The following is a 25782-nucleotide window of genomic DNA, read 5'->3' on the forward strand; positions in this document are numbered from 1 at the left end:
TGTAATTTTCAGTGGACAGTGGATGAATTACGCCAGAATTTACCTTTCAGCCCCTGCAGTTCTTCGCATTGAATTCCTAGTGGCGCCCAATTGAACGTTTGACACTTTGAGTTGACAAAACCTAGCTACGACTTTTAAAACCGTGGCTAACGGAAGTTTGGGAGTTTGAAATGCGTTCGATATTGGGAAAATCAATTTATTCCGTACCTCCTTTCCAAGATGCTACTCCAGGCGGGTGTAAACTGAATGTGCGCAACGAAAAATAATAAACTAAAATGAAGATTTGGCCCTGTCTGCCCCCTGAAGCTGATCTTAGGATCTGTTAATACTATAAATTACAATCTAAACATAAATGAATGATCAAGGCAACTAATCTTACTAAATGATAAACTTTGTTCCTGCTCATACATTTATTGAGATTAAATAAAAACTTTATATTACAAAGTTTACATTTCCTAAGTGAAATTATTAATCATTTGCCCAACTCTGCCCCTTATTATGATTGCGCGATCTATTATCAATAACGCGAAATGACTGACATCATGCACGTACCAAACACTAGAAGACACTACTTTCAAAGGTGACCCACGGTGGTGTGGAACCTCAATGGAAATAAACTAACGTGATCACGGTTGTTTAGCTTTTATAGCCCTAATAAGCCGAAGCAATTTGCAATATCACCGTGTGGACTGCGTCTGGTGCGCCGAAGTGATGGTTCTCGTACTCGTCTGCAACATGGAAGAACTCCAGCCAAAAATAAACTCTTTCAAACACTAGGACGGCAGAAGGAGGTCCTCTGACTAATATACACTAATACTGTCTACTCCTCTCTGTGTTATACAGACCAGAAACGCGAACTCCCAGTCACAAGGACGGAGTTCATATAACGTCTTAACGTAAGTATAGGCAGAGGAAGTGCTCTCAATTACTGAATGCTGCATACTCAACGACGACTTCCAACCCAGAGGTGAAGTCCAGAATCGTATAGGTTCGCAACAGTACAGTTCCTAACTGTTCTAACTACAAACTCTACTGAGAGCAAAGGCAGCAAGTCCGTCCATACCTACAAAGCTTATACTGGGCGACGGTCACACACGGGCGCTCACAACGGAAGACCTCTTCTCTCCACCGCTGGCCTCCCAGCAAGGCTCGGCTCCCCACCATCTTAATTCCGAAGACGAATCATATTCCCGAAACCACGGATTATTCTCCCTCTCTACAGATTCTTCCGAACACCTACCAACCATAGATTAATCTTTTATTGTCTAGCGCGGAAAGTTCGCGAGGAAAAACCTATACTCATACAAGGGTGTGCTTCAGAGTAAAAATCCTTGGAAATAACCCAGCCTGCGTGGTTTCTGAGGTGCCGCTTCTTCGTTCCTCTCACCTGCGCCCAAGATTTTCGTAGTTTCCGAAATATAATCCTTCCGGTTCGGCTACAAACCGGCCGGTCGCGACTCTATTGTGCTCCAGCGCTTAGGTGCTACGACGTCCGTCTTGCTATTTCCTGTGTTTAAGCAGGACCAACACACCTGTGTGGGCCTTCCACCCAGGCCTTCAGTTCCGTCAGCCGTTTCATTTCCAATGGCGTTTCAACCTCTACTAGCATAGGCAATCATTCATTACACCGTTTTTATAAATAAAGACACTCCGTCACCTTTCATGCAATAAGTGTTAACAATTATTTACAAGGTGTACGCGACAATGTCAGTCTCCTTCCTATATTCATATAGACGATGTACAACCTATCACATGATACCTAATTGTGTTTGTAGATCACGGCAAAGTATGTGGATGAGTGCTTGTAAGGTGCGAAATTATAGCCACCTTACACCTTTCGTACAAACCAGGAGACTGTAATGCGCCAAATTCAAAGCACATTACTGGTTGTTACGGCTTCGTCTTATTGTCGGAGTCGACTGTTTTTTGGAAGAATCGAGAGTTTATTTATGATGGTTCAAATGGCTCTGAGCACTATGGGACTTAACATCTATGGTCATCAGTCCCCTAGAACTTAGAACTACTTAAACCTAACTAACCTAAGGACAGCACACACATCCATGCCCGAGGCAGGATTCGAACCTGCGACCGTAGCAGTCGCGCGGTTCCGGACTGAGCGCCTAGAACCGCGAGACCACCGCGGCCGGCCTTTATTTATGAGTCTGTAAAGTTTTCTCATATGTGTTTCTGTTAAAATGTTGTTGATTTTGTCGCTTAACGTATGTGAAAAGCACACTCCAGTCTAGTCACTGAGTTTACTACGCCCAGTCGAATGCAGAGTCGCGGCGTGCGGCAAAGATTGCAGCTACGGAGTAACTCGCCTCTAGAAGATCACGTCAGCAGCTGCTAAGAAGAAACACCTGTTGTTAAAGATAGAATTAGCGTGATATGTTTGTTCGCCGTAATTGGTTCTTGGCTTCTCCATTAAGAATTTTAATTACTCTCTCGGAAGAGTTAGTCTCAAGAGTTGTTCTCAAAGAGTTAGTCTCGATGAGCGAGTTGCAATAAAAAAGGGCGCAATAAGCTACAGTTGCAGTTACGAACGATGTCTGTCGAGTTTAGGCTTGTTCTGCGCAGCTACGTCACGTATTCTCCGACAGCCAATGAGCGTTCAGTATCGTTCTGAACGCCCTGCTGTGAATGCCGTAGCTAATGGGAGCATTAAACGTGGTCGCAGAGAGTTGTTCAGTGAATTTCTTTTCCATTTGTTGCAAATTGTCGTCGCTGATTTTGGTGGTAAGTGATAAATTATGCATAAGCAAGCGAAAGATATAACTTACGGGATATACGCTTCCTTCAAGCGGAAAGCACGCGCATACGCTTACAGCAACTGTCGCTTGGAACCGTCAAGAAGTGCGCGAACCGCCAGACTACAGTCTGATACGGGATTTAGACTCGGGAGAGTTCAAAGCAGCTTTTAAGTCGGTTAGGTAGATACTTTGAAAATATTATCGGTTTGTTGGGGAAAGTAATTGTTCTTCGAAAAATAAATTTCTGACGAACGTAGAATTTTGTGGGTAGTAGCAGTTGAGACTACGATTAATTGAAGTTTGAGATTTGTTTCTCCTGTTTGTTAATTCTGTGCGGACGCAGTGGCTGAACGTTGGTTTGCTTTATAGCCAAACGTTTGTACGCGCACCGTGTCTCATTTAGTTGGAGATTTCCCGTTGGTTTGTGATAGAGTAGAGACGTTAACACGTGAAGTCATTGTTTGACTTTGTGAGACGGACTGTAGCATGCACTAAAAAACTAGTAGCGTTGCGTTGTTGTATTGTGGTTGTGGAATAGAAAGCAAGCACTTAGGAACAGTGTCTCTGCGATTTTGTGTTAGAGAGTATTTTGTGACATCCGCATAAGCGTCGTTTATTGTAATAAATATTGGAAATTACGCTGTAAGCGTAATTGTTGTTGTCAGGAGAGCGACCGTCCTGCGTTATTAATGTAGTTTTGAGAACCAGTCGGAATTTGTCGGAGATTTGCATGCGCGATCTCGATTTAGTAGTTTTCCCTTTCCAAAGGTCACTAAACGACAACTAAAACAAGTACTGTGTGATTAAGTATTTAAAACACTAGTGCGTTCGCGTAAAGTCAACGCCTCGAGTGGTTCAGATTTTTGTCCCATTTAAAGTTCATGTGGTTGAAAAGTGCCACCTACACCCATGTTTTATTTTTTTTATTATTACTTTTTCGTTTAGTGGGGTTTTGTGTAGATATACAGCACGTGTAAAAAATATACTGACTTGTATATGAAACAGTACCAGGCAATAAAGGCAGAGATATTCTGTTTTAAAGTACAAAAACAAGTCCCCGCGTATCATTTAACCCAGAACTATTACTGGAAAGATATTTGAAAGAGAAGTTCGACGTTAAAGGAGACGATTGATTTGCTATATGGCGATGTGTTAAAAAGAAGCCACAGATACGTAAAGAATAAGGTTGGCATTGAGTCGACGTAAAGTTCAGAGATATTAACCCCCAAAGAATCTGAAATAATAGGTTATATTTATTAATTTGAACGAAGGGAAAGATATTAATGATTTAAGGAAGGGGAAAGATAGTTCATGCTTTATGAAAGATAATTACTTTTAAAAGAAAGGAGTTTTGTTTATTTCAGATAGGTAGAGGTTTTTCAGAAACAGTTACGACGCTATATACCCATTTAACCAATGTTCTTGTCGTAGCGACACGCTACGTATAGACGTTATCATTGACTGACAACGACTCAACGGTACAGTTTAAATTACATCTTTGGAAGTTGAACCTATACCTAAGTTTACGTAAAAGTTGTTAAAGTCCACATTCATTGGATAAGTTTACATGATACTTTGAGGCTTTGGTAGGAAAAGCATTAAAGAGGAATCAGTTGGCCAGAGAGACCGTATTTATTAATTTTGTTCGTTGATGGCGTATTTTGGTTACGCCGTTGCTTAGCAAAGAGCGTCGTCGTATTGCCAATTCATACACTGGAGGTTTTAGTTTGTCCTTGCAAGTGTTAAAGTGGAATATCTTATTTCTATCCGTCGTATACCCTTCTGCACAGTGTTTTTCACTGACTGAGATTAGCTTTGATAGTTTACATTACGAACCTGGAGATACCCTGTAAGTCAGATGCGTTATTAAGATCAATATCAACTTAATTCAGTAGCTAGCACTAGCCCTACTGTACCACGAAAGTAGTAACTGTGGCTATCCTTTGGTACACAGTTTCATTGCAGTGATACGTAGAGTGATTTGTAGTGAGGGAAAATTAACATTAAAGCTTACGTGTCGTCGTTGTGTCTGGATAGATGATCATTTCTGAATACAGAGATTACGCATTTGAGCTTAGGCACTGTCTTATCTGCACAGTTAATTGACGTATTCCACAGAGAGCCTACACTGTTCGGCGTTGCTTTCTTTCCTAAGTGTTGCAGTGTTGATAGCGTCTTTTCATACTTTGTTACTTGTGCCTATTGACATACAGTCAACACGGATTTAGAAAACATCGTTCTTATGATACACACACGAAGTGTTGAGTGCTACTGGCAAGATATATCAAATTGATTCCGTATTTCTGGATTTCCGAAAGGCTTTTCAACAGTACCACACAAGTGGCTTGTGGTGAAATTGCGTTCTTATGGAATAACGTCTCAGTTATGTGACTGGATTCGTGATTTCCTCTCAGAGAGGTCACAGTTCGTAGTAACTGACGGAAAGTCATCGAGTAAAACAAAGTGATTTCTGGCGTTCCCTAAGGTAGTATGTTGGGTCCTTTCCTGTTCCTTATCTATGTAAAAGACTTCGGAGCCAATCTGAGCAGCCGTCTTAGGTTGTTTGCAGAGAATGCTGTCGTTTACCGACTAGTAGAGTCATCAGAAGATCAAAACAAATTGCAAAACGATTTAGAATAGATATCTGTATGGTGCGAAAATTGGTAATTGACCCTATATAACGAAAAGTATGAGGTCATCCACATGAGTGCTAAAATGAATCCGTTAAGCTTCGGTTATACGAAAAATATGTCAAATCTATAGGCTGTAAATTCAACTACATACCTGGGAATTACAATTACGAACAACTTAATTTGGAAAGAACACATAGGAAATAATGTGGGAAAGGTTAACCAAAGACTGCGTTTTATTGGCAGGACACTTAGAAAATGTGACAGATCTACTAAAGAGACTGCTTACACTACGCTTGTCCGTCCTCTTTCAGAATACTGCTGCGCGTTGTGGGATACTTACCAGATAGGATTGAGGGAGTACATCGAAAAAGTTCAAAGAAAGGCAGCACGTTCTGTATTATCGTGAAACAGGGACAGAGAGTCACTGAAATGATACAGGGTTTCTACACCTACATCTCCATCATACTCAACAAGCCAGCTAATGGTGTGAGGCGCAGGGTACTTTCGATATCACTACCTCTGTTCCACACGCGAATAGTGCACGGCAAGAATGATTGTCGGTAAGCCTCTGAATTGGCTCTAATTTCTCGAATTTTCTCCTTGTGGTCAATATACGAGATGTATGGGGGGGGGGGGGGTGATGTAATATGTTGTCCGACTCCTGAAAAGTTCTGTCCCGACATTTCAGTAGTAAATTTCTCTGTTATGCACAACGCCTCTCTTGTAACGTCTGGCGGTGGAGTTTGTTTATCATCTCCATAGCGCCCCCTCCCCAGCTAAACGATCCCGTGACCAAACGCGCCGATCTTCGTTGGATCTTCTCTATCTCCTCTATCAGTCTTACCTGATAGGGATCCCAGATAGATGAAAAATACTCAAGGATCGGGCGAACAAGCGTATTATAAGCCACTTCTTTCATGGATGAGTTACGTTTCCTTAAGATTCTTCTAATGAATATGGGTTTGGTGTCTACTTTTCTCACTATCTGTTGTATGTGGTCATTCCACTTAAGGTCCCTCTGGATAGTTACGCCTAGATATTTTACGGCAGACGCTATCTCCAGCTGTTTGTCATCAATAATGTAGCCGTGCAGTAGTGGATTTCTTTTCCTATGATGCGCAATGTGTTACATTTATTTACGTTCAGGGTCAGCTGCCAGAGACTGCATCATTCATCAATTCTCTGCAGGTCGTTCTGCAAATTCTTACTAACTTCTGGCGTTGCTACTTTGGAACATACTACTGCATCATTTGCGAATAGTCTTACAGCGCATCCGACGCTTTCTACTAGATCATTTATATACACTGTAAACAGCAACGGTCCTATCACACTTCCCTGTGGTTCTCCAGATATTTGGGGTGGACATCATTAAAACAGAGGCGTTTTCGTTGCGGGGGAATCTTCTCACGAAATTTCAATCACCAACTTTCTCCTCCGAATGCGAAAATATTTTATTGACGCCGACCTACATAGGGAGAAACGATAACCATAATAAAATAAGGTGAATCAGAGCTTGTACAGAAAGATATAGGTGTTCGCTTTTTCCGCTCGCTATACGAGATTGGAATAATAGAGTATTGTGTAGGTGGTTCGATGAACCCTCTGCCAGGCACTTAAATGTGATTTGCAGAGTATCCACGTAGATGTAGATTTAGATATTTCTACGAGTGGTCAGTGTCTAAAAGGTGGCGCAGTACAACACGCAAATTATTTCACTTCTTGTCTGTGAGCTCTTGAAGTTGTGCAAAACAATTTTCGTGTGATTTTACTCTTTAGGGATGTATGTCGGGAAGCACATGAAGTCTTAAGACCCTTAGTGTCTGATAAAATAGCCTACTGACTCGTGGCGTCATAGTAATATTAAGTTATCATGGTGACTGTCTTAGCAGGAAATTTAAAAAATCAGATAAGCAAGTGCGTTTAAAACTAATTACGAATATATTGTTGTAAAAAGTATTTCTGTGGTTCGTGGTAATTGCACTGTTACTAACTGGAAACAACTACAAATATTTATCAACATATTTATGACAGCTCTACCATTATTCTAATGCTGTACACTAGGCTGCCGTGACGGCTGTTGTCTGTGACTGTATCAAAAATAAAATTCTTTCCATTTTTTAAAATCTCAAAATCATTAACATTAGAACAGCGGAAAAGTGACATCCATACAATAGCAGGAAAGGGTATTTGACCTCTTACAAGATTTGCATTGAAAAATTCGCGTTGTTATATGTATGATTCACTGATTGCGTTCCAGCAACGCTCTGCGGGCACTGTAATTTTTCAGTTTTTTTAAAAATATAAACTAACAAAATAATGTGACGTGCTTTAACGTTCCGATCTCTTGCATCTAGCGGATGTAGGACAAGTCATACAGAGGCCATTGTAATATCTCGTCGTTTTAAGTAATAAATGCGCTAGCACGATAGCAGAAATAAAATGGTATTTCTTATTTACAGTTCACAATCGTGCTAATACTAATCTGAAGAATTTTACGGTGTTTTTTGTCTGAAACAGAACCGTGCTTTATCTGATGGCCGAACAATCGAATACCTTGCCACTCCTTCTTTTTATGGCATTGTCCTTTGAGTTTAACTGTGATTTGTCTTATTATTTAAACATTATTTTTTATCATCAACGTCATCAGACGTTTGACGTACGCAAGATCAGCACCTATATCCAACATTGTCACATTTATTATGGTAATCTGTACGTCACAGATCTTAGAAAAATTAAAGATAGTTCATATTACAAAGATATTTTGCATAAAAGACTATCTTCCACAGTATTTCAAGCTACAGCCAAACTTAATATCGCCTCATTAAACTGTCAGTTAACTATATTTTCTAAGGAAATTATTCACCTAGAACAGCTGGAAGGGATCTTTTGGCTACTCCTTATGAGATCTGCGTAAAAAATCCACAACATGGTTAAAGTATGGCCTTTATTTTTTTCCCATTCATTGGTATGTCATGTACACATTTCAATAAAAACCTTAGCTTGATGTCCTAACAGTTTCAGACTGCGGGGTCGGATACAAAACGTTGCATTTCTATCCAGAAATTTGACCTATTTCAAAAGTTCCTAACGTTTCTTCATTAATTTCACTAGTTACTAAATACTGAAATCTCAACTTGAGGTGATTATTCGTATTTTCCGTAGACGGCTTTTGCATTTTTCACAGATGTCGTTGGCGTTATTTCCCTTGCACATCTCAATTTGACACTTTTTCTGCAACTTTGATTTGCCCGGTTCCACAGCCACATCTTCCTACAGTTGACTTGCTTGTCCATGTCCTGCTCTTTGGTGTACGTACAGTTCATTAAATTTCCATGAAATCGAGAAAATCCAACAAACTGTAGCACTCGATTGTCAGAAGTAGAAGAAATGAGGAGAAGTGACGATGTGCTGGTACAAAAGAGTTAAAAACAGAGTTCGTTATTGCGGAAATAGAAGTTGAAAGGTGTGATTTGACCCCTGTGGCTATTCTAGTGTCTAATTATAAATTTTGTAGTTATACTTTATACAGCTAACTAATAAAACGTAAATTTAGCGTTATAGTATTTTAATTAAGAAATTTCTGTTTTTGTTGGTTAGTTGTCACAATTATGGATTCTAAATACGGCTCTGCTTTAATAGCTACTTTCGAAGCATAGTTAAGTGTAAAATTTTAGCTCTTCGTTAAATTTAGTTTGCTGTCGCATATGGCATGATTTTACAGTTCTCTTGTCAGCGTCTTAACCGTCCTAGAATCTGCTAATATAATCACATAGTCTTCTCTACCTATGTATGACAATCGCTAATAAAGATAACGCAAAATTCGATAAAACTGGTACATAATTTCCGCTTGACCCAAGACAATGTTAACTTAATTGCTTCGTTACAGCTATTTCGTATCGTGTTCATTTCCGGAATGAAAATCTGCGTGATTGGCTTGTCTGATATAGCCGGTGGAACTTAAGACTGTGATGTGACTGCAAGCAGACGTCGAGACTGCTTTTGTAGAGCGTGAACCTGCTGCCTAGCTCAGGTTTCTTTGCTTGCGTTTACCGCTGAAGGTGCCGCTACACTAGCATTCCTGCTGTAGTTTCTGCACCACTGACTCCAGCTGTTCCACTTCGGTAGGCAGGCACCTCGTCCGGAGACTCCCGTCACCAATGATTCATCTCGTAGACAAATTATTGCAATATTTATTGATTATTTAGCTTGATTAGATGAGAGCTTTAAGGCCCTCTCTCACATCTGACCAAGTACAGCTCATACCAAAGGTATTACAAAACATTAATAATAAAAACAGCAATAATAATAACTGACACTAATAATAATAGCAAAGGACATTTAGAGTAGTATAGATTAGCTCAGCACACTTGAAGTCATGTTTAATGTTATCAGAAGTGGAATGCGTAAAGGAAGAATAGAAGACTGAAATAACAATGACTTTGGCCGTTAGGAAAGATCAGACTATAAACAGAGAACTTTACCAGCAAGAGGTAGGGAAAGGTTGTGGGATGGGGTGGGGGATTGGCGAGAATGAGCTGCGCAGAATGGGGGGGAGATGGCTGACAGAAGCTGGACCATTAGCTGCCCTTTGTTGCTTGGAAGGAATTTAATTTCTCTGATATTATGAGAGAGATTGTTCTAAAGACGGGTTCTTGATACAGAAAATGATTCAGAGAGAGTAGCAGTGTTGTATGATGGTACAGAGAGAATTCTACTTTCTTGAGAATGAGTATTTCTGCTGTGCTGTTCACACAGTAAAGTAAGAGTTGAAGACAAACAGGAAGGAGTGCAGTGATTGAGAAGGCGATAGACCAAACGTAGAGTGTGATAGTTTCCACGCTTATAGGCACGTCGCCATGATTATTCATGGTGTGGAATGATATGATCAAAAATGCGTACGTCACAAATGCGTCGTACACAAGCATTCATCGTCAGTCCCAGCCTGCATAAGCTTACATACGGAAGTCCTTGGAAAACATCATCGCTGTAGTCAGGTGCGGGGAATATTACTATCTCTACGAGCTTCTTCTTCAGCTCAAGAGGAAATACTTTTTTATATTTGTGTAGTGAGTGAAATGACTCTGACAGCTTCTTACAAACTGCAGTTGTGGTTTCAGCCCAGTGTAAGTAATGGTCCATAATTACCCCTCAATTCTTAAGAGAAGCAGAAAATGTTATCTCTGTGTCGTTTAGGATTAGTAATGGAAGAGATTTCTTGGACTGAGAGGTAATAAGTCTTTTTTGAACCACTAAAGTTTTAGATGCGTTGCTTTTTAGATGGGTTAAGATTCTGATAAGTCAGCATTTGCGTGCCGGATGGCAGTGCGCAGGTTTGTTGGACTTGCCACTTAGATATAACTGAATATCGTTGATACATCATTAACATACAATGAGAAGACTATTGGGCCTAATACTGGTCCTTGTGGGACCCCCTATACTGCATCCTTCCACAGTGACCTTTCTGCTTCAATCATTACAAACTGTTGGCAAGATGTAAGATATGAGTGGAACCATTGTACAACACTTGAAGAAAAATGTTGAGTTGTGAGTTTAGCAAGCAGAGTCTCAAAGTCGACAATGTTAAAATCTTTGCTGTTAAACTATCATAGATAGATAAATATGTAATTTCTTAGATAGCTTTATCAAGTCCTCCGGAGTGCTGACATTAAAACCACAACGTCTTAGGTGTTAACTTTTCTGCTCTTGAAACAAATCACAGGTAGTAGTCTGGGAATTATGAACCAGCGGCCAGATCACCGATGCAGCTCCTCTGAGGAAATAAATTAACACCAAAGATATCAGTAAATTTCATCGATGTTTCAATTAATTAACAATAATTAAAAATGTTCTCTTATTTCAAGAAAGTGACTGTGTCGATAGGCTCTGAAGTCATCCTTTGACTGCGAGCGCTTCAAAAAGCGTAAAAAGTGTAAAAAAGTATGCTGACAAGGAGGCCGTATGAACTTCGTCTCACCAACTTGATTCATTTTCAGAGTATGTAGGGCACGACCAGCAATTTAAGATAAGTAAACAGTAAGACGCATCTGCCAACTGTTTACGAGAAAATCGAGTTTGAGAGCTTTAGGCATGCTTGTATATTTTGTATGGTCGCTAAACGTGAAGAAGTCCACAGCTGAGCGCGTAATAGCTTAGGTTCATGACCTTCAGTTACTCCTTTTCCTTCAGCCCCACGTAATTGCAACAACTGATTTATTATGACTGTAAAATAAATCGGTATTTAATAAATCATTTATTATTTTCATAATATTTACTGTGAAAAAAGGAGAAAAAGTTTTTTCCGGAAGGAGATTAGAAATTAAAAAGATTACATGAGGTCTTTCAATGAAATTGCACTACTGGCCATTAAAATTGCTACACCAAGAAGAAATGCAAATGATAAATGGGCATTCATACAAATATATTATACTAAAACTGACATGTGATTACATTTTTACGCAATTTTGTTGCATAGATCCTGAGAAATCAGTACCCAGAACAACCACCTCTGGCCGTAATAACGGCCTTGATACGCCTGGGCATTGAGTTAAACAGAGCTTGGATGGCGTGTACAGGTACAGCTGCCGATGCAGCATCAACACGATACCACCGTTCATGAAGAGTACTGACCGGCGTATTGTGACGAGCCAGTTGCTCGGCCGCCATTGACCAGACGTTTTCAGTTGGTGAGACATCTGGAGAATGTCCTGGCCAGGGCAGCAGTCGAACATTTTCTGTATCCACTAAGGCCTGTACAGGACCTGCAACATTCGGTCGTGCATTATCCTGCTGAAATGTAGGGTTTCACAGGGATCAAACGAAGGGTAGAGCCACAGGTCGTAACACATCTGAAATTTAACGTCCACTATTCAAACTGCCGTCAATGCGAACAAGAGGTTGTAACCTCCCCCTCACTTATCGACCTTATTGACAGTGAAAAATTAAACCACGTGTACCTAATGGAAATTTGGGAAAAGCAATCGTCACCGAAGTTAATCTGTCGGTAAAGAGGGAGGAAAGGGTTACATCTAAATGAAAGGAAAAATGCAAATGAAACTGGTGGAAATTAATTTTGAAAAGGGGTAAAGTTAATGAAGAAAGTAAATGTGCGGCCGTTACGTTAACAATTAACTAGCGGTAATTAGATATTTGAGATTTGGGGGAAATTACGGTCGCCAGTCCTAAGGACAATTACTATAGTAACTGAAAAAGAAAGGTAATTGCACTTATAATTAGCACTAGAAGCGTGGCAACTGAAGGTTGACACGTGTAGTGTGAAAACTGAAAGTTTGTCAGAAGTAATAACTTTCGCTGCACTCTGACTTAATTTAGCAAAAGAATTAATAAAACCGGAAAACTGAAAGTTAATTTAGTGACTGAAATTAATAAGAAGCTTTCTTTCTTAAGCACATCGAAATTCAGTAAAATACGGTTAGTCTTGGACTACCTCAACAATCATTTCAAAAGCTACTTGAATCTACGCAATTTAGAAATAAGAGATTTAGCTTTGAACTTGAATTAAATGATTCCGAACAATTAACAATAGGAAAATTTAGTACGTACCAAGCTGAGCTGCAGTCACAGGTAAGCTAAAATACGGTAACAAAACTCGCACTCTTAATTTGTGCTTGCGTAATCTAAATATTGTAGCCAGCTATGAATACTTAAACTGAACTTTGAAATGGAATTATGCTGGCGTTTGAATTTCAACGACACTCGGGTTCATTTCGGAAAAGGAAGGGACCCTGCTTGGTAATGCACTTGGGACAATGAGCAACAAAGGTTCATGCTAAGTAGCTGTAATTTTGTGATGCAACAATTTTAAAAGTTTGAAAAGCTGAGGTCTGCCATACAGTTCTAAAACTTTACGTGCTTCCAGTTTTCCTTGTTGGTTGATTGAAGGTTTGAAGCCGTCGATCGAGGATGTGGCGACAGTCACTCATTGTCGGCCGTCGCTGTTGCAGAAGCTGGATGTTGGCGCGCCTTCTTCTCGACACGGTCACCAGACGAAACGGGCTCTTGATGTGCGCCAGCTAACGCTTCCCGTCCGCGACACCATGTCAGAAACTATCATCGCAAGTCGAGCGCAATTACATGCTGCCAAACCCCGAAAGCACGGCAACTCGCGGGAGCTTCACACCACACACCTGCTCCACTCGCTACTCCAGCCAGACTCCCTCATGCTCTGCCCGCGCTCCACGCGGCCGAGTTAACACTACCAAAGATCCTACACACTTTGATTCTTCACACGACCTATCGATGTAATCGTTCGATAGCAGTTTTCCCTAGGCAAGGCCCAGCGTAAAAATACAAATAATCTTTACACAACAAACCAATTATACATCGACATAAATGCATAAATATATATATATATATATATATACAAATAGTAAAACAATTACAATATGTAAAGACGCAGAAATATATATATTCAGGTAGCAAAAATAAGGAAAACAAATTATAGTACAATAGATGGAAATAGGAGGATATGCATTTCCGGCGTTACAAGGTGACCGAGACGTGTAACCAATGGCACCCCATACCATCACGCCGGGTGATACGCCAGTATGGCGACGACGAATACACGCTTACAATGTGCGTTCACCGCGATGTCGCCAAACACGGATGCGACCATCATGATGCTGTAAACAGAACCTGGATTCATCTGAAAAAATGAAGTTTTGCCATTCGTTCACCCAGATTTGTCATTGAGTACACCATCGCAGGCACTCCTGTCTGCGATGCAGCGTCAAGGGTAATCGCAGCCATGGTCTCCGAGCTAATAGTCCATGCTGCTGCAAACGTCGCCGAACTGTTCGTGCATATGGTTGTTGTCTTGCAAACGTCTCCATCTGTTGACTCAGGGATCGCGACTTGGCTGCACGATCCGTTACAGCAATGCGGATAAGATGCCTGTCATCTCGACTGCTAGTGATTCGAGGCCGTTGGGATCCAGCACGGCGTTCCGTATTACCCTCCTGAAACCACCGATTCCATATTTTGCTAACAGTCATTGGACCTCGACCAACGCGAGCAGCAATGTCGCGATGTGATAAACCGCAATCGCCATAAGCTTCAATCAGACATTTGTCAAAGTCGGAAACGTGATTGTATGCATTTCTCCTCCTTACACGAGGCATCACAACAACGTTTTACCGGCAACGCCGGTCAACTGCTGTTTGTGTATGAGAAAGCGGTTGGAAACTTTCCTCATGTCAGCATGTTGTAGGTGTCGCCACCGGTGCCAACGTTGTGTGAATGCTCTGAAAAGCTAATCATTTGCATATCACAGCATCTTCTTCCTGTCGGTTAAATTTCGCGCCTGTGGTGTAGCAATTTTAATGACCAGTGGTGTATTTTATGTTACAACCGGAAGTGTACGTCGCATTGCATCAGGACCTGGAAAAGAGCTTTTTGTCTGAAGCAAACTATTAGATACAGACCGATTGCAAGCAATGGTTTAGATAGGGGCGGTCAAGATTTCGGCATGCGGGCCTTGCCCTGGGACGCGTGCCATAGCGCTCAGGCTTGCGGCAGCCTTCCCTCACCTCCACGCCACACTATCTGGGCGCTTGAAGGGTGACGAGGGAGAAACTGAGAACGCGTCGCATTTAAGTGGCACTGCAATAACACTGCATACGATTTCGTTTAGCATCTCACATTTCGTAATAACATAGATCACAAACAAAACAAATTCTCCGTATTAATTAATCATTTTTGGCATGCACAATGCATAATATAATTTTTATATTTTACAAACTGTCGGCATACGGACAGACGCAGATAATTTCACAAATTTTCGTACTCAGGTTGCCAAGTAATCATGACCCATTTAGTTTCAAAATCGAAAAAAGGTGTTTCACACCAATGCGAAGATCGAAATATTGTAGTTCTTTTGCACCCTGATTATGGAGACGTGGAAACTCTACCCTAGGAAAGCAATTTAGACGTCCTGGTCCGTTTTAACGCGAAGTGGTTTGTCATTAAAACGGGAAATACCTAGTAAGTCAATCAGTTGCATCTGCGTGCGCACGGGGGGAGTTTTCAACAGAAAGGGCAAACGGTCCCGAAAACATGTCGAAACCAGACGTAAGATCGACAGTGTCCTCAGAACGTTTAGGAAGCTATCCTTGTAATTCTTTCAAGGCCACAATGAATTCTTCAGTCCTTGCATTCTCTTTAAGAGCGGTGAGCTTCTGCTGTGATTGTCAGCATGTGTCCCTTCTATGCGAGAATCTTTTTAAATACATCCCCAACAGATCAGAAAGAAGTTGTTTCTCACCTTACAATATCTTACTGTGGGTAGTATGCTGTCAACTTACAAGAGAGGTCTGCAATCAATTCCGGATGTTGTAACTTTCATTCCTGCTCTCCTGTTTCATCGAAAAATCGCTTCTGGCACGTAATTTGCACTAATATATATACTCTCCAAACTCTTCGTCCACTTTCAGCGACAATTGTAGCAACTGACAGTGGAATAATGCGTGCGACTTCAGAAATTTTACTATTCGTAACTCCAATCTCGTCACGTGCTGCATGCCCGAAAATTTACCACGAAGTGCTTCTTGATGTACTGAACAATGAATCGTGTCTGTCGATCGCTGTAATTTTTTTCTCTCTCAGTGTAAATTACATCTTTCAATTCCTTCTGCACGATACTCTTAAACAGCTTCATAGCAAATTCGCAGTATCCGTCACTTACGTGATTGCATAATAGATACACCATCTCATCTGTTATTCCCATTCATTTTTGAAAGCTTGTGACGATAGATCGATAGACTGCCTCTTTTTGTACAAAACATCCACCGAACCTGTGAGCGTCCTCCATACCGAGAACAAATAGCGAAGGGTAAAAACAGCGCCGACACCACGATTCTGCCGAACTAAAGATAGCTGTGCCGACCGAAAAATTCCACACCGCAGTACTCAGCGAAATGACGCGCTGTGGCTTCCGAGAAGGAGCGAACAAAGCCGAGACAGCCCGAGCCGACAAAATGAGCGAAGAATACAACAAAATTGTACCACAACTCTCGCTTTATATCGAGCCTCTGTGAAAAGAACATCATTTAAAAACTATGTTTGGATTCAACTAAACGTGGAAGTCATCTTAATGAGATTTCTACGTATGTCGATGTGTCAAACAAAAACAAATTTCTACTACGTTAGAGATTCACAGAAATACATTGTATGTCATCTTGATTTCACTAGATCATTATGAATTTTTGGTTGTACAATAAGATACTTTCCACAGAAGTTCTAGTTATTATTGTGACAGTGAAAAAATACATGTATGGTTTCTGACTCACTGTACTCTTAAAGCCTTGTAAAAGAATAACCACGTATTTTGAACGACAAAACATACTAAATCGGTCCTGAAATTAAATAGTTAATTAGCTCGTTTCAAGTTCCGTGGCTCACTTTGTACGATAAATCGTGGTGATGTAAAACTAATCGTTTTACATTCACACCACGAATTAACTTGTGAATATGGCTAAATGCTGGAAATTGCCCTTTATTTTAAGAATATGGAGATGAGAGTTAGTAATTCCTACCCACCACCTTTTACATATTATAATAACAGAAATTCTTCTACGTAGTAGAAGTAGCTGTCAAGGAGAAAGTTTTTCAGTTTATTTACAAGATTTACGTGGCTGTCTATCAGACAGCTCGTGGTCTCGCGTTAGCGTTCTCGCTTCCCGAGCACGGGGTCCCGGGTTCGATTCCCGGTGTGGTCAGGGATTTTTCCTCCCTCGAGATCACTGGGTGTTGTTGTGTGGTCTTCATCATCATCATTCATCCCCATTACGGTCGGAGGAAGGCAATGGCAAACCACCTCCACTAGGACCTTGCCTAGTAAGGCGGCGCGGCTCTCCCGCGTCTCTCCCCTACGCTCTGTAAAGGAGTATGGGACTCGTCATCATCGTCCATCAGACATTTTATATACCTGGGCAAATGATCAAAAGTTTTAGGTGCCGCGTTGTGCTCACCTTTTTGTGCTTAAGACAAGCTTAACGTCGAGTACTGAATGAAATTTTTCCTTCCGCTATTGTAATTAAGTGCATTATTGTTCCTTTTCAACTGCAGTGCATTATTTAGAATAAACTTAATGAGAAAATAAATATACTGTGAAGCATTAGGTAGAATGCCCTATTCCTTAAACAGATGTCTGCGAGATAATGTGGGTAAAGCACAACTCACTGTTCTTAGAGCGCATTTTTGAACTATGAAGAATTTCTTTCTTAAAGATGAGTTACCCCACAACATTATTCCATACGACATTATCGAATGAAAACGTGCAAAATATGTCCACTTACTGATTTCTCTCTCCACGAGATTTGCAATGATTCTAAATGCAGATTCCAAAAATGTCCTTTTTGTAGTTTAAATTTCTATCACTAAGTGAAGTGTTGGCAGAAGAGCCAACACCGTGTTGCTAGAGGAGGCCGAAATGCACGCTTTTAAGCTCACGCAGATTGGCGTGAGGTCTGGAACAAGGTAAAGTAATTATCCTATAAAGAAAAGAACGTAGTTCTTGAAATACTTAACTTTAATCCAGAAGTGGTGTACATCGGTCTGACGGTACAGGCATCACAAGTTATATATCTATTGATAATGGCGCCTTGCTAGGTCGTAGCAAGTGACGTAGCTGAAGGCTATGCTAACTATCGTCTCGGCAAATGAGAGCGTAGTTGTCAGTGATCCATCTCTGGCTAAGTCGGCTGTACAACTGGGACGAGTGCTAGTAAGTCTCTCTAGACCTGCCGTGTGGCGGCGCTCGGTCTGCAATCACTGACAGTGGCGACACGCGGGTCCGACGCATACTAACGGACCGCGGCCGATTTAAAGGCTACCACCTAGCAAGTGTGGTGTCTGGCGGTGACACCACACTAAGGATACCTTAAAATATTGTTTCCCATCCTATTTATTATTTCCTCGCCATTTTAACCGTTATCATTGGTGTAGTACCGCTAGGTGTCTGAACTTTATATGCTGCGTCTTTTTAAAATTAAGAGTAAGACCGTTCACAGACAACCTGTCAATGATACTTCTAAAAATATTGTTTCCTATTTCTTCTGTTTCTGCGTGTGTTCTTTGACTGATTACAATACTATTGTCATCTGCAAAAAGCTAATTCTGCTTGTTGTATATTGAACGGAAGATCTTTTATGTACACTGACAGAAAAAAATCGCAACACCATTGCTGGCAGGTGCGTTTCTACATCATCAAGAAGAGATGATGTCTATTCTGATTTCGCGCCAGTCGCTTAAGAGTGGCACCAGCGGTGCCACTAGGTTGATGTAAATCAGGTTTGGTGTACATACACGCTGTAACGGTCGTGAGCGTTAGTTTCCTCTGAGACTGGACGTGGTGAATCAATATTAGTCAAGAATGCCTCTACGGCGACAAAGACACCATCATCAATACCTCATTGAGTTTGAACGAGGTCGTGTAACAGGGCTACGAGAAGCTGGATGTTCCTTTTGCGATACTGCAGTAAGACTTGGCAGGAACGTAGCCATTGTACATGATTTCAGGCAGCGGTAGTCACTATAATATATGGTTGCAAGAAGACGAAGCTTCGAATAACCACGTGGCACTACCGAGAGGGAGGACCATAGTGTTTGTCGCAAGGCTGTGGCGCATCGTACTGCATCTGCAGCAATCTGAGTAGCAATTAGCACCACAGTGACACAACTAACTGTTACAAATGGATTACTTCAAGGACATCTTCTAGCCAACCACCCTGAAGCGTGCATTCCACTGATCCCAAACTACCACCATTTGTGACTACAGTGGCGTGAAGCGAGAGCTCATTGGGAGGCAGGATGGAGGTCTATTGTGTTTTCTGATGAAAGCTGGTTGAGCTTCGGTGCCAGTGATGGCCGTCTGTTGGTTATGAGGAGGCCAACTGAGAACCTGCCACCAACCTGTCTGCGTGCAAGGCAAACTGGACCTACACCTAGAGCTATGGTTTGGGATGCGATTTCGTATGACAGCAGTGTCACTCTCCTGGTTGTCCCACTCACCCTGGCCGGCCGTTGGTAGCCGAACGGTTCTAGGCGCTTCAGTCTGGAGCCGCGCGACCGCTACCGTCGCAGGTTCGAATCCTGCCTCGAGCATGGGTGTATGTGATGTCCTTAGGTTAGGTAGGTTTAAGTAGTTCTAAGTTCTAGGGGACTGATGACCTGAGATGTTAAGTCCCATAGTGCTCAGAGCCATTTGAACCATTTTTTGAACCACTCACCCTGACTCCACGTTTGTATGTCATTCTGGTGTCTTGAACTGTTGTGCTGCCATTCATGAACAGCATTCTAGGGGGTATTTTCTAGCAGGGTAACGCTCGCCCACATACCGTTGTTGCAACCCAAAATGCTGTATAGAGTGTCAACATGTTGTATAGGTCAGCTTGTAAGGTGGCAGAATAAATGAAGGTCAGATTCGCACCTTACATGAGAGCTTTATACATCGCAATGGGAAGGTGAATATGGCACCTAACTTACTTCGGCGGTAATGAGCAAATTTGCCTAGCAACATGTAATGCAAAAAGGGATGACATTCAATCGACAGTAATTAACACACTGTTCCTATAATGCATGTTTGAGTGGAAGGTGAAACAAGCAGCGAGAGGCGTTTTCGTTTGGAATTCAGAGAGACAATGCACAGGCAAGGCCGCGCTACGGGGGTACCATGGAAACCACTTAAAGGGGTGTCCCAGGCAGAAAGTCAACGACTGACCAGGTGACTCAGACAGGGAGAGCGAGTATAGCAACCAATCTGAGGGAGGACAGCAAAGAAAACTATTAGAAAACTGTGTATCGGAATTCCAAATGGATACGAAACAAGACCAGTAACACATTTTCTATCACATGTCCATTGAGTTGTGCACATGTGACAGAGGCAATGTACGCATTTAGGCGTCTGTAATAGACACGAAACGTCCGATTGGCGGAAACGCGCTAGGAAGGAGAAAAGAGTCCAAGTTCAGATTCAATTTAATGGTAGGGACCTTGGGATTGGTAGAGAGAGTTTCCACAAAATAAGAGGAATGCTCCTTTGGTTGCAAAAAGCCGTGACGTGAAGAACGAAAAAACCCAGGTGGGGAGACAGTTCGGCTATGAGTAAGACAAGACGGAAATTTTGGGGAACTCTTCTCTGAACTGGCGTCAAGTGCAGGATGGAGCGCATAACACTCTGTATGACGCGGAGGAGTAATTTGTGTGAACACTGCGTTCACAGCGGCTGATATCCTGCTACAAATTAGCTGTAGCATCATGTAGCTCCAACTGTGGAGAAACGAACCTGCCAATTAGTTAATTGCTCTTGCGAGAATTGAGAGGGCATTAAAATATGCATGCTGCTCCAACCATGCATGCGTTTATTGCCACGTTCTATGACTAGGTATGAGTACATGTTCTATCGCGTAACGAGAAACATAGGGAAAGTTTGCTGGAAAATTCAGCAAAGGTGTAAGTAGTGTTATAGGAATTTCAGTAGAAGAGAGCAGTCTAGCAGACGTCAGCTCATTGCAGCTTAAGGTAAATATCGCGTGCAGAGGTGTAAAGTTGTTGGATCACCAGCTTGCATCCACTGTAAACTCGAGCGACCTTGGGTAATCTTTTGCTCAATTTGTCACATAACTAACCACTCACAGTAGACTTGATTGTCATCCTAAAAATAGTACCGAACTTTGAACCAGAATTGGGCGATTTTCGTAGTACTGGCCAACATCGTAATGTAAGTGTAGGAACAATTTTGTAAAGTAATTTCTCGTTAAATTTTAATATTGTCGTGTTTAGGAAAATTTAACCTTCTGAGAGTTAATATTTAATATTGTTGTTTTAAGGATTATTTCACTTTTTGATGTTGACGAGATGCTTTATCTTGATAACTGTCTTCTGTTGTCACATTTAAAACTGTGTAAAAGCCTGTAATTTTGTGCTAATATGTCATTTCAACTTACACAGTTGTGTTCAGTCCTAAAGCAAGTAAATCAAAAATATTGCACCTTACAAGCTCTATGACCAGAACTGTCTAGAGCCGAGTACATATGGGACATCATCAGGAAACTTCAGAGTCACCCACAAACGGCATTAACCATCTCCGTATTGACCGACCAACGGAAGATGCATGGAAATCCATCCCAAAAACTGACATACGGCACCTGTAAGACACAATTTATGCATGTTTGCATGCTTGCGTTCGTCATGTTGGCGTTACACAGGTTGTTAACGTACCAGCATTTAACATTTGCAATGGCTTATTTCGCACTTACATTAACCTGTGAGTTTGCAGTGTTAATCACTTAAATACATTACCTAGACAAATTTTCTCTTGAAACTTCATTACTTTACATTAATTAGCTTTTGGTGTTGCGATTTTTTCCGTCAATGTATATGAAGAACAATAACGGACCTAACATTGAGCCTTGGAGAACACGATACATGATTCCGAAATGGAGATATTTATGTTACAGATAATTTATTTGGCCCTCCTTCATGTCATCACGTAGGGGAAGAAACGACTATCGAGATCTATTCGGTCGTAAACGCTCTTTCCATAGAGAGGAGGGAAGGCCTGCTGAGATAGAGCAGCGGTCTTACCTCCCCTCCGGATGGTGCGGCTGTGTGAAGGCGGCACGACGCGATCGATGTGGTTATCTCATTTCCCAGCGCTAAACCCGCGGAAACACGACGAGCGTACACCAGTCGGAAGTATACGTCGCTGGGAGACTCAGAGTTACCTGGATCGTCGCTTCTCGGTTCTGTATTGGCGCCGGCCACGTTTATGCAGCTGCGAGTCGCCCATATTAGATAGTTTTATGTTCATCGATAATTTATACGATTAATCGTAATGATGTGGAACGAGTCATTTTACGTTCCATTACACATCCATATATAAATAGCACTACATGCTAAAGCATTACATGTTTGGCAGGTGGAACACAGTGAGGTCACCTAATATCGTGCCCGACCTCATTTTGCCCAACGTAGTATAGAAATTCGACATGGCATGGACTCAACAAGTCGTTGGAAGTCCCCTGCAGAAATGTTGATCCGTGCTGCCTCTATAGACGTCCATAATTGCGGAAGTGTCGCCGGCGCAGGATTTTGTGCACCAACTGACCTCTCGATCATGTTCCATAAGTGTTCGATGGAATTCATGTCGCGCTATCTTGGTGGCCAAATCATTCGCTCGAATTATTCACAACGTTCAAGCCAGTAACGATCAATTGCGCCCATTGAAATTGCGCATTGGCATCCATACAGTTTCCATCTTTGTTTGGGAACTTGAAGTCTTTCCAAACGGTCTTCAAGCAGCCGAACAAATCCATTTACAATCAATGATCGGTTCAGTTGGACCAGAGGACCCAGTCCACTAGATAATAAATTACAGGCTACTGGAATTTTCTGTGACCTGTCAAAAGCCTTTGACTGTGTGAACCACAGCATTCTTCTAAGTAAATTAGAGTATTATGGTGTCACTGGCAATGCTGCGAAATGGTTTGGGTCTTATCTACCTAACAGGAAACAAAGAGTGTCGTTGCGAAATACCTGTGCAGTAAGCCGTCAGTCTTCATCTGACTCGGAATTAATTACATGTGGTGTTCCTCGAGGTTCCATTTTGGGTCCATTGCTTTTTCTTGTTTCTTTTAATGGTATTTCATCTGTTACATTGCTAGATGCTAAGTTTGTTTTGCTTGCAGATGATACAAACATTGCAATAAGTAGTAAGTCAAGTACAGATTTAGAAGTAGCTGATAATCAAATTTTCACTGACATTAATAACTGGCTTAAAGCTAATTCTTTGTCATTAATCTTTGAGAAGACCCACAATATGCAGCTCAGAACCTGTAAGAGATTTCCTTCCAGCATGAGTATAGCGTATGAAGACATGCAGATTGAAGAGGTTGACAATGTTAAATTTTTGGGATTACAACTCGATAATAAATTCAGTTGGGAAGGGCATACCACTGAACTGCTTCAGCGCCTAAACAAGTCTGTATTTGCCGTGAGAATAATGTCAGATGTAGGAGATATAAAAAAAATTACATCCCTTGGTTACTTTCATTCTATTATGTCGTATGGGTTCATACTCTGGGGCAGTTCATCAAACCGAGCAAAAGTTCTTAGGGTGCAAAAGCGTGTGATAAGAATAATTTGTGGTGTAAATTCAAGAACATCTTGTAGAAACCTATTCAAGGAACTTTGTATTCTAACCATTGCTTCTCAGTATATTTATTCCTTAATTAAATTTGTTGCAAGTGATACATCTCTACTTCCAACCAATAGTTCAGTATCAGTACTAAAAATTAGAAGAATCTACATAAAGTCCTAAAATCACTTTCCTTGGTCCAAAAAGGAGTCCAATATTCAGGAACACAGATTTTTAATAAATTGCCAGCAACCATTAAAAACTTGGTTTCAGATAAAGCACGGTTTAAACAGAGTTTGAAAGACTTTTTGATAGGCAACTCCTTCTACTCCGTAGATGAAAATCTTAACAGAAACTGTTAAGTCAGCTTAAGTAAAAAGATCTGTTCGATTTCAGTTCTGACAACACTTCGTCACAACAAACAAGATTTGGTATTTTTCGTATGATAAATTTATTAATAGTGGATAACAGTGTTTCATTCTGACAGTGTGTTAATTCTGTAAATATTAGCTGTCCCAGTTTACTGCATTGTATTAGCTTATTTCCGACTATCTCCTGACAAATGATCAGGGTAGAAAGTATTATATTCAAATGTTTTATGTTTTTATGTCATACTTTCTGACATGTTCCACATCCACGAGAATCATCTCATTTTTTGGGTCTATAGAACGAAAACTGAATCTAATCTAATCTAATCTGTAAACACTGTCCATAACATTATGGAGCCACGAAGAGCTTGCACAGAGCCTTAATGACTACTTGGGATCTTGGTTTCGTGGGGTCTGCGTCAGACTCGAATCCTACAGTCAGCTCTTACCAATTGGAGTCGGGACCCATCTGGCTAGACCACGGTTTTCCAGACTTCTAGGGTCTAACTGATATGGCCACGAGCCCAAGAGAGGCACTGCGCTCAATGTCATACTGTTAGCGAAGACACTCGCATCGGTCGTCTGCTGCCATAGCCCACTAACGCCAAATTTCGCCGCTCAGTCCTAACGGATACATCCGTCGTACGTCCCACATTGATTTCTGCGTTTATTTCACGTAGTGTTGCTTGTCTGTTAGCAGCGACAAATCTAAGCAAACGTCGATACACTCGGTCGTTAAGTGAAGCCCATCGGCCACTTCGTCACCCGTGGTGAGAGATAATGCCTAAAATTTGGTATTCACGACACGCTCTTCACACTGTGGATCTTGGAATATTGAATTCTCTAACGGTTTCTTAAATAGAATGCCCCAAGTGTCTATTTGCAAGTATCATTCCGCGTTCAAAGTCTATTAACTCCCGTCGTGCGACCATAACCACGTCGGAAACCTTTCCACATGAATCATCTGAGTACAAATGACATCTCCACCTACGCACTGCCCTTTTATAACTTGTATACACAATACAGCCGCCACCTGTGTATGTGGGTACCGGTATCCCATGACTTTTGTCACCTCAGTGTTAAGTAGAAAGCACTGGAATAAAAGAGATCTGTATACGTGATTGTACAATTATTTCGATACATTTCATTTTTTCTGGCTTCTGTTATGAAATGAGTTAAATTGTAAAGTCAGAATAATAATTTTATTGTACCGTGGCCAGAGGCTGTAATTAACGCGCAAAACTTCTAGAAATATCCAGAAGACATACAATCAATTTTCTTTGACAAAGGAAAGTAGCTATCTGAATTTTTTCCTTCTGCATATTTGTGCTTCTTTTGCCTGCTGTCGAGCTATGAACATATAACTGGCATTCTACTCTTACTGGGCCGAAACAGATTATATCGTAATCTTATTGGAGACTGTATTCATTGCAAAACACATTAACCCTCCTAGTTTCCTGTGTTATGAATGCAATTTTATACGTATTTATTTATTTTTACAGGGACCACATCTAAAAGACTGAGGGCAGATTGTTGGGTAAAACTTCCTGGCAGATTAAAACTGTGTGCCGGATCGAGACTCGAACTCGGGACCTTTGCCTTTCGCGGACAAGTGCTCTACCGTCTGAGCTACCCAAGAACGACTCACGCCCCGTCCTCATAGCTTCACAGTTTTAATCTGCCAGGAAGTTTCATATCAGCGAACACTCCGCTGCAGAGCGAAAATCTCATTCTGAAGATTGTTCGATGGTATGACGACCGGACGCTTTACGTGTTCTTTCACCTGTTACTTATTACAAAACGGAACCACACTGAGATTTATTTACCGATCTTTCCTCTTTCACGCGCACATTTTCACACAAGAATTTTGTCACCCTGAT

Source organism: Schistocerca americana, chromosome 7 (assembly GCF_021461395.2).
Source record: "Schistocerca americana isolate TAMUIC-IGC-003095 chromosome 7, iqSchAmer2.1, whole genome shotgun sequence".
Taxonomy (NCBI): Eukaryota; Metazoa; Arthropoda; class Insecta; order Orthoptera; family Acrididae; genus Schistocerca; species Schistocerca americana.